Here is a 9117-nt window from a genome sequence, read left to right as displayed (position 1 = left end):
AATTTTTTGATTTATTGTAGAGATGAGGTCTCGCCAAGTTGCCCAGGCTGTTCTCGAACCGGTGGGCTCAGGCAATCCCCTCACCTTGGCCTCCCAAAGTGCTGGGATTACAGGCTTGAGGCACTGCGCCCGGCCTCATCTTTTTATTTTTAAAATTTACTTATTCCCCTTCTACCATGTGAAAAATTATTTTATGTATTATTATTTTGTAAATCATAATAATTATTTTTTTAAAAATAGAGAGTGTCTCACTGTGTTGCCCAGGCTGGTCTTGAGCTCTTGGGCTCAAGCAATCCTTTCACCTCAGTCTCTCAATTACAGGCATGAGTCACCACTCCTGGCTGAAAAATTATTACTTTAAACAATTGACATATAGTATATATTCGATGTCTACAACATGTTTTGAAATATGTATATCTTGTGGAATGGCTAAGTCAAGCTAATTAACATGTTACCTCACATTCAGTTGTGGTGTGAACACTTAAACTCTACTCTCAGCAATTTTCAAGTATACAGTACATTGTCAATAACTTTAGTTACCATGTTGTACAGTAGATCTCTTCACTATTCCTTCTGTCTTCTGAAACATTGTATCATTTGACCAATATCTCCCCAATCTCCCCCTACCCCCTACCCTTGGTAACTATTATTCTACTCTCTGCTTCTATGAGTTCAACTTTTTTAGGTTCCACATGTGAGATTGTGCAATATTTGTCTCTGTGCCTGGCTTATTTCACCTAACTTAATACTTTCCAGTTTTATCTAATGTCACAAATGACAGAATTTCCTTCTTTTTAAGGGCCGAATAGTATTCCATTGTGCATATACACCACATTTTCTTTATCCGTTCATTCACTGATTGACACTTAGGTTGATTCCTTCTCTTGGCTATTGTGCAATGAACATGGCAGTGCAGATTTCTCTTTGAGATTCTAATTTCATTTCCTTTGGATGTATACTCAGGATTGCTAGAGCATATGGTAATGCTATTTTTATATTTCAAGGAACTTACAGTTTTTCATAATTGCAGTTTTTTGGTTTTTTTGAGTTAGAGTCTCACTCTGTTGCCCAGACTGGAGTGCAGTGGCCGCTCCCGGCCACCGCAGCCTTGACCTGCTGGGCTCCGGCAATCCTTCCGCCTCAGCTTTCCAAGTAGCCGGAATTACAGGCACACACTACCACACCCAGCTAATTTTTTGATTTATTGTAGAGATGAGGTCTTGCCAAGTTGCCCAGGCGGGTCTCGAACCCGCGGGCTCAGGCAATCCACTCACCTCAGCCTCCCAAAGGCGTGGGATTATAGGCTGAGCCACCGAACCCAGCATCTTTATGATTTAAAATCCCACCTTTCTCAAGAATATATTTTTTTCCTTAATAGTATTTTTTTCTGGATTTTCTTTGTATATGATTTTGTTGATTTGTGCACCTATTATAACAATAGCATAGTTTTCGTAACTGTAACTGTAGCCTTTTAATAAGTCAAATTCCCCTTTATATATATATATATTTTTTTTTTTTTTTTTTTTTTTTTTTGAGTTGGAGTCTCACTCTGTCGCCCAGACTGGAGTGCAGGGCGGCCACCGCAGCCTCGACCTGCTGGGCTCCGGCGATCCTTCCGCCTCAGCCTTCCAAGTAGTCGAAACTACAGGCACGCGCTACCACGCCCGGCTGATTTTTTTTTTGATTTATTGTAGAGATGAGGTCTCGCTGCCCAGGCGGGTCTCGAACCCACGGGCTCAGGCAATCCACTCACCTCAGCCTCCCAAAGGTGCGGGATTACAGGCTGAGCCACCGAGCCCGGCTATATATATATTTTTAAATTCTTTTTTGAGTTGGAATCTCACTCTGTCCTGGTCTGGAGTGCAGTAGCACACTCATGGCCACTGCAGCCTCGACCTGCTGGGCTCAGGTAATCTATCCACCTCCGCCTTTCAAGTTGCTAGAACCACAGGCGTGTGCCATCACACCCTGCTAATTTTTTTTATTTATTGTAGAGACGAGGTCTCGCCAAGTTGCCCAGGCTGGTCTTGAAACCATAGTCTCAGGCAGTCCTCTTTCCTCGACCTCCCAAAGTGCTGGGATGGCAGGCATGAGCCACTGCATCTGGCCTTTTTTTTTTTGAGTTGGAGTCTTACTCTGTTGCCCAGACTGGAGTGCAGTGGCCGCTCCCGGCCACCGCAGCCTCGATTGCTGGGCTCTGGTGATCCTTCTGCCTCAGCCTTCCAAATAGCTGGAACTACAGGCGCGTGCTACCACTCCCGGCTCATTTTTGATTTATTGTAGAGATGAGGTCTCGCCAAGTCGCCCAGGCGGGTCTTGAATCCCCAGGCTCAGGCAATCCACTCATCTTGGCCTCCCAAGGCGCAGGATTACAGGCTGAGCCACCGAGCCCGGTTTGGCCTTTTTTTTGAAGTGGAGTCTCACTCTGTTGCCCAGGCTGGAGTGGTTTGTTTTTTTTTTTTTCCTTTTTTTTGGTGTGGGGGTGTGTGTGTGTGTGTGTGTGTGTGTGTGTGTGTGTGTGTGTGTGTCGAAGTCTCACTCTGTTGCCAGGTTAGAGTGCAGTGGCATGCTCACAGCCACTGCAGCCTCAATCTGCTGGGCTCAGGCAATCCTTCCACTTCGGCCTTTCAAGCACTACAGGCATGTGCCACTACACTTGGCTAATTTTTTTGATTTATTGTAGACACAATATTTTGCCAAGTTGCCCAAGCTGGTCTCGAACCTGTGGGCTCAAGCAGTCCTCTCACTTCTGCCTCCCAAAGTGCTGGAATTACAGATGTGAGCCATTGTATCCGGCTTAATTGGATATTCTTATTTGTTGATTTTTCCCTATGAACTTGGAGCCATTTCATCAGGTACCCTTCAGTATTCCGATTTATGTATTTACAGATTAAGGAAAATTGTCAGTTTTATAATATTGAATTTTTCAGGAAGACTTCAATTCTGGTCCTTCAATGAACAGTTTAAAAAATTGTGTGCACTGTCAGGATATAAACCATAATAATACTCCCTGCTCACTGTACTGGAGAAGGCAGATTGGAATGTACGACTGCTAATATTTTGAGCGGATCCCATATTCACTGTGTGAGCAAAGGCCTGCAGGAATATTCAGTCACTTCCTGGAATGTTGGGCATGTTCTGGATGACAGGAATGGGCCCTAGAAGAATGGCAGGAGGCCAGTGGTGGAGAGGCAGGTGCTGGTGTAGAACAAATAAAAGCAGAGATGCTCGGAGCCAAAGCCACAGGCAGGGGTTTTGCCTAGAATGGGCAGGGAAGAGGCAGATCACGACAGCACTTGTGCAAGTTATCCAATGTGATTCTTCAGGCAATGGCTGGTCAGTGCAGACTGGAGAGCAGCAGTATGGCCTGATCTAATCTGTATCTGATGAAGGTCCATGCTCTGAGTGTGGATTGGGGGTAGGGGTGAAGGCAGGGCAGACCCTGGTGTGGGATGAAGGGGACGAGGGGAGCATTGACATTTACCACAGTGTGTCCATCACTGAGTGGTGTGCCTTCATAGCATTAACCTGTTTGTTTTCAATTGTATAGCAATGTATTCAAAGATCAGATGTTCTTAACTTTGACGAATTAACTTTTTTTTTTGAGTCGGAGTCTCACTCTGTCACCTAGGCTGGAGTGCAATGGTACGCTCACGGCCACTGCAGCCTTGACCAACTGGACTCAGGCATATGCTACCACGCCCGGCTGATTGTTTGATTGATTGTAGAGATGAGGTCTTGCCATATTGTCCAGGCTGGTCTCAAACCCCTGGGCTCAGGCAATCCTCTTGCCTCAGCCTCCCAAAGTGCTGGGATTATAGGCTTGAGCCACTGTGCCTGACACCGTTTTTTGTTGTTGTTGTTGTTTGTTTGTTTCTTTGGTTTTGAGTTGGAGTCTCACTCTGTCATCCAGGCTGGATTGCAGTGGCATGCTTATGGCCACCACAGCCTCCACCTGCTAGGTTTAGGTGATTCTTCCACTTCAGCCTTCCAAGTAGCTGGAAGTACAGGCATGTGCTACCATACCCCACTAATTTTTTGATTTATTGTAGAGATGAGGTATAAGCATGAGCCACTGCTCCCAGCCATCAAATTCACTTTCGTTTGTGGATTTTGCTTCTGGTATCAGTTATGAATGTTTTTTTCTGTGTTTATTATGGTTTTAAGTTTTACAGTTTTACATTTAGGTCTATGAGTCATTTTGAGTCTTATATATGTGAGAGGTCCTTTTTTTTTTTTTTTTTGAGTTGGAGTCTCACTCTGTCACCCAGACTGGAGTGCAGTGGCTGCTCCCAACCACCGCAGCCTCGACCTGCTGGGCTCTGGTGATCCTTCTGCCTCAGCCTTCCAAGTAGCCGGAATTACAGGCATGCACTACCACGCCTGGCTGATTTTTTATTTTTTTTTTTTAAGACTGGAGTGCAGTGGCACAATCATGGTTCACTGTATCCTTGAATTTCTGGGCTCAAGTGATCCTCTCTCTTCAGCCTCCCATGTAACTGGAATTATAGGCACACATCATGACGCCTGCCTAGTTTTTTAAGTTTTGTAGGAATGGAGTCTTGCTGTGTTGGCCAAACTGGTCTTAACTTTCTGACCTCAAGCAATCTTCCCACCTTGGCTCCCAAAACACTGGGATTACAGGTGAAGTCCATTTTATTGTGTGTGGATAGCCATTTGTTCAGCACTGTTTATTGAAAAACTATCCCAGCCAGGCATGGTGTCTCATGCCTGTAATCTCAGCACTTTGGGAGGTGAAGGTGAGAGGATTGACTGAGCCCAGGGGTTCGAGACCAGCCTAGGCAACTTGGAGAGTCCTCATCTCTACAGTAATTTTTTTTTTTAAATTAGCCAGGCATGGTGGCACACGCCTATGGTTCCAGCTACTTGGAAGGCTGAGGTGGAAGGATTGCCTGAGCCCAGCTGGCCAAGGCTGTGGTTGTTATAAGTGTGCCACTGCACTCCAGCCTGGGTGACAGAGTGAGACTCTGACTCAAAACAACAACAAAAAAAAGACAATCCCTTCTCAACTGAGCTGCATTTCTGTTGAAAATCAATTGGTCATATAAGTCTTTTTTTTTTTTTCTGAGTTGTAGTCTCACTTTGCCCAGGCTGGAGTATAGTGGCATGCTCACAGCCACTACAGCCTTGACCTGCTGGGCTCAGATGATCCTTCTGCCTCAGCCTTCCAAATAGTGGAACTACAGGCACATGCTACCATGCCCGGCTTATTTTTGATTTATTGTAGAGGTGAGGTCTCACCAAGTTGCCCAGGCTGGTCTCAAACCCCTGAGCTCAGGCCGTCCTCTCGCCTCATCCTCCCAAAGTGCTGGGATTACAGGCTTGAGCCACCGCGTCCGGCCTGGTTATATAAATCTTAAGGTCAAGTAGCATACATTCTCCAACTTTTTTTTTCATCAGGTTTTTGTTTTTTTTTTTCAAGTCAAGGCCTCACTTTGTTGCCCAAGCTGGAGTGCAGTAGCACAATCACCACTCACTTCAGCCTCCAACTCCTGGGCTCCAACTCCTGCTTCAGTCTCCTGAGTAACTGGAACTATAGGCATGTATCATCACACCTGGCTAATTAAAAAATTTTTTTTTGCAGAGATGAGGTCTTCATATGTTGCCCAGGGTGGTCTCAAATTCCTAGGCTCAAGCAATCCTTCTGCCTCATGCTCCCAAAGTGCTGGTATTACAGGTGTGAGCCACCATACCTGGGCTCTCAAAGTGTTTTGGCTGCTCTAAGTTCTTGGTACAGTCTTTTCTTGGTATCCACAGAGGCTTGGTTTCAAGACCCCTCACAGATACTAAGATTCAAAGATGCTTAAGACCTTTATATAAAGTGGCATAATGTTTGCACATAACCTACACACATCCTCTTGTGTACTCTAAATTATTTCTAGATTACTTGTAATACCTAATACAATTACAGTGATACATAAATAGTCATTATACTGTATTTTTAAAATTTGGGTTTTTTTGCATGTTTTCCATCTGTGATTGGTTGACTCACAGATGTGGATATAGATTTGTGTATCCAGATACAGAGGGCTGACTGTATTTTCATATGAATTTTAGAATCAGTCTGTTAATTTCTGTGAAAAATTTGGGGATTTTGATTGGGAATGCAGTCAATCTATAGATTCATTTGGGAAGAATTGACATCTTTGAGCTTTGAGCGGGATAGCTGTTTATTTAAGTTTTCTTTACTATCTCTCAGCAATGTTTGACAGTTTCAGTATATCATCTAGCATATCTTCTATCAAATTCATCCTTAAATGTTTTATATTTCTTTTAGCTAATGGAAAATGGTATGCTTTTTTCAATTTGTGATTGTTCATTGTCATCACGTAGAAATACAACTGATTTTTGTGTATTGACTGCATATCCCTGACCTTGCTAATTTACTTAATTCTAGTCCCAATTGCAGATTCTGTAGAATTTTGTAGAATTTTCTATGCAAATGATTATATCATGGTTTACTCTTTTTTTTTAGACAAGGTTTCACTCTGTTGCTCAGGCTGAAGTGGCATGATCATAGCTCACTGTAGCCTCAAGACTCTGGGCTCAAGCAATTCTTCTGCCTCAGCCTCCTGAAAAACCAGACTACAAGCATGCACTATCATGTCTGGCTAATTTAAAAAAATTTTTTTTTTGTGGAGATAGGAGTCTCAATATGTTGCTCACGCCTGTCTCAAACTCCTGTCCTCAAGCTGTCCTCCCACCTCAGCCTTCCAAGTGTTGGGATTATAGGCATGAGCCACCATCCCCAGCTAATTAACACATATTTTTACTGTATTATACACTGTATTCTTTTTTTTAGATTGGAGAATATGGTTTATTTTGAAAGTAAACTAGAGAGAGAGAGGAGAATCACCTCTCCAAGGTAGGGGAGGGGGCCAAAGCTCTATACTATATTCTTATAATAAAGTAAGCTAAAGAAAAGAAAAAGTTATTAAGAAAATTTTAAGGAGCCAGGCTCAGTGGCTCAGCCTGTAATCCCGCGCCTTGGAAGGATGAGGTGAGTGGATTGCCTGAGCCCATGGGTTTGAGACCCGCCTGAGCAACTTGGTGAGACCTCATCTCTACAATAAACAAAAAAATTAGCCGGGTGTGGTAGCGCATGCCTGTAATTCCGGCTACTCGGAAGGCTGAGGCGGAAGGATTGCCGGAGCCCAGCAGGTCGAGGCTGTGGTGGCCGGGAGCGGCCACTGCACTCCAGTCTGGGCAACAGAGCGAGACTCCAACTCAAAAAAAAGAAAATCATAAGGAGAAAACATATTTACTATTTGTTAAGTGGAAGTGGGTCATCATAAAGGTCTTCATCCTTGTTCTTCATATTGATTAGGCTGAGGATGTGGAACAGGAGGGGTCTTGCTTTCTCAGAGGTAGAGGAGATGGAAGGGGAGAGGCAGGAGAGATAGACACACTAGGTATAACTTTATGCAAATGCATCATAATGTTGTATGACTATTTTCGGTTTTTTCATTTCTTTAAAAATGTTTCTGGCCAGGCACAGTGGCTTACACCTGTAATCCTCGTACTTTGTGAGGCTGAGGTGAGAGGATTACTTGAGCCCAGGAGTTTGAGACTAGCCTGGACAACTAGCAAGATCTGGTCTCTACTAAAAAAAAAAATTGGCCAGGCATAGTTTATTGTATTGCATTAAACACAATGAAAAATACTTGAGAACCACAAATATCGCTTTTTTTTTTCTTTTGCCTTAAAGTCTCACTCTGTTGCCCAGGCTGGAGTGCAGTGGCATGCTCACTGCTGCCGCAGCTGCAACTTGCTGGGCTCAGGTAATCCTTCTGCCTCAACTTTCTAAGTAGCTGGAACTGCAGGTGCATGCCACCACACCTGGTTAATTTTCTGATTTATTGTAGAGATGAGGCCTTGCCAAGTTGTCTAGACTGGTCTCAAACCCGTAGGTTTAGGCATTCCTCTTACCTCCACCTCCCAATGTGTTGGGATTACAGGCATGAGCCACAATGTCCAGCCACAAATGATCACAGGAAACAGGAGATGATTAGTGTCACACTGTGTTTTAAGCAGACACTCGCAACACATGAGCTTATCCCAATAGCAGCAGAAGGTAGCTATGAAATAATTATAGTAGTACAGTATGTACTGCAGTGAATTTTATGCACTATGACTTAATACTGCGTCTTTATGTTTGTTTGCATTTCTTTTGATTACAAATTCTACTGTATATGGTCTGTAAGTGTGTCTGTGTGTGTGAGTTTTGACAAATTCTAACGTTTTTTTTGAGTTGGAGTCTAATTCTCACTCGATTGCCCAGGCTAGAGTGCAGTAGTATGCTCACGGCCACCGCAACCTCAACCTGCTAGGCTCAGGTGATCCTTCCACCTCAGCCTTCCAAGTAGCTGGAACTACAGGCATATGCCACCATGCCAGGCTGAGTTTTTGATTTATTGTAGAGATGAGTCTCACCAAGTTGCTCAAGCTGGTCTCGAACCCCTGAGCTCAGGTAATCCTCTTGCCTCCACTTTCTAAAGTGCTGGGAGTACAGATGTGAGCCATTGTACCTGGTACACTTTAACTTTTTTTTTTTTTTGAGTTGGAGTCTCACTCTGTCACCCAGACTGGAGTGCAGTGGCCGCTCCCGGCCACCACAGCCTCGACCTGCTGGGTTCCGGCGATCCTTCTGCCTCAGCCTTCCAAGTAGCTGGAATTACAGGCGCGCGCTACCACGCCCGGCTAATTTTTTGATTTATTGTAGTGATGAGGTCTCGCCTGCCCAGGCGGGTCTCGAACCCGCGGGCTCAGGCAATCCACTCACCTCAGCCTCCCAAAGGCGTGGGATTACAGGCTGAACCACTGAGCCCGGCTCACTTTAACTTTTAATAGTAAATTTGTTTATGTGTTATAGTAAATAAGGCCAGGTGCAGTGGCTCACAGTGGCAACTTGGCAAGACCTTATCTCTGCAATAAATCAGAAAATTAGCCAGGCCTGGTGGCATGTGCCTGTAGTTCAAGCTACTTGGAAGGCTGAAGTGGAAGGATCATCTGAGCTCAGCAGGTCGAGGCTGCAGTGGCCGTGAGCGTGCCATTGCTCCAGCCTGGGCAGCAGAATGAGAATCCAACTAAAAAAAA

The sequence above is a fragment of the Carlito syrichta genome, unplaced genomic scaffold (genome assembly GCF_000164805.1).
Source record: "Carlito syrichta isolate Samal-C Ts95f unplaced genomic scaffold, Tarsius_syrichta-2.0.1 Scaffold312719, whole genome shotgun sequence".
NCBI classification, from domain to species: domain Eukaryota; kingdom Metazoa; phylum Chordata; class Mammalia; order Primates; family Tarsiidae; genus Carlito; species Carlito syrichta.
The sequence above is the reverse complement of the archived record's forward strand: the minus strand, read 5'-3'. Positions refer to the sequence as shown.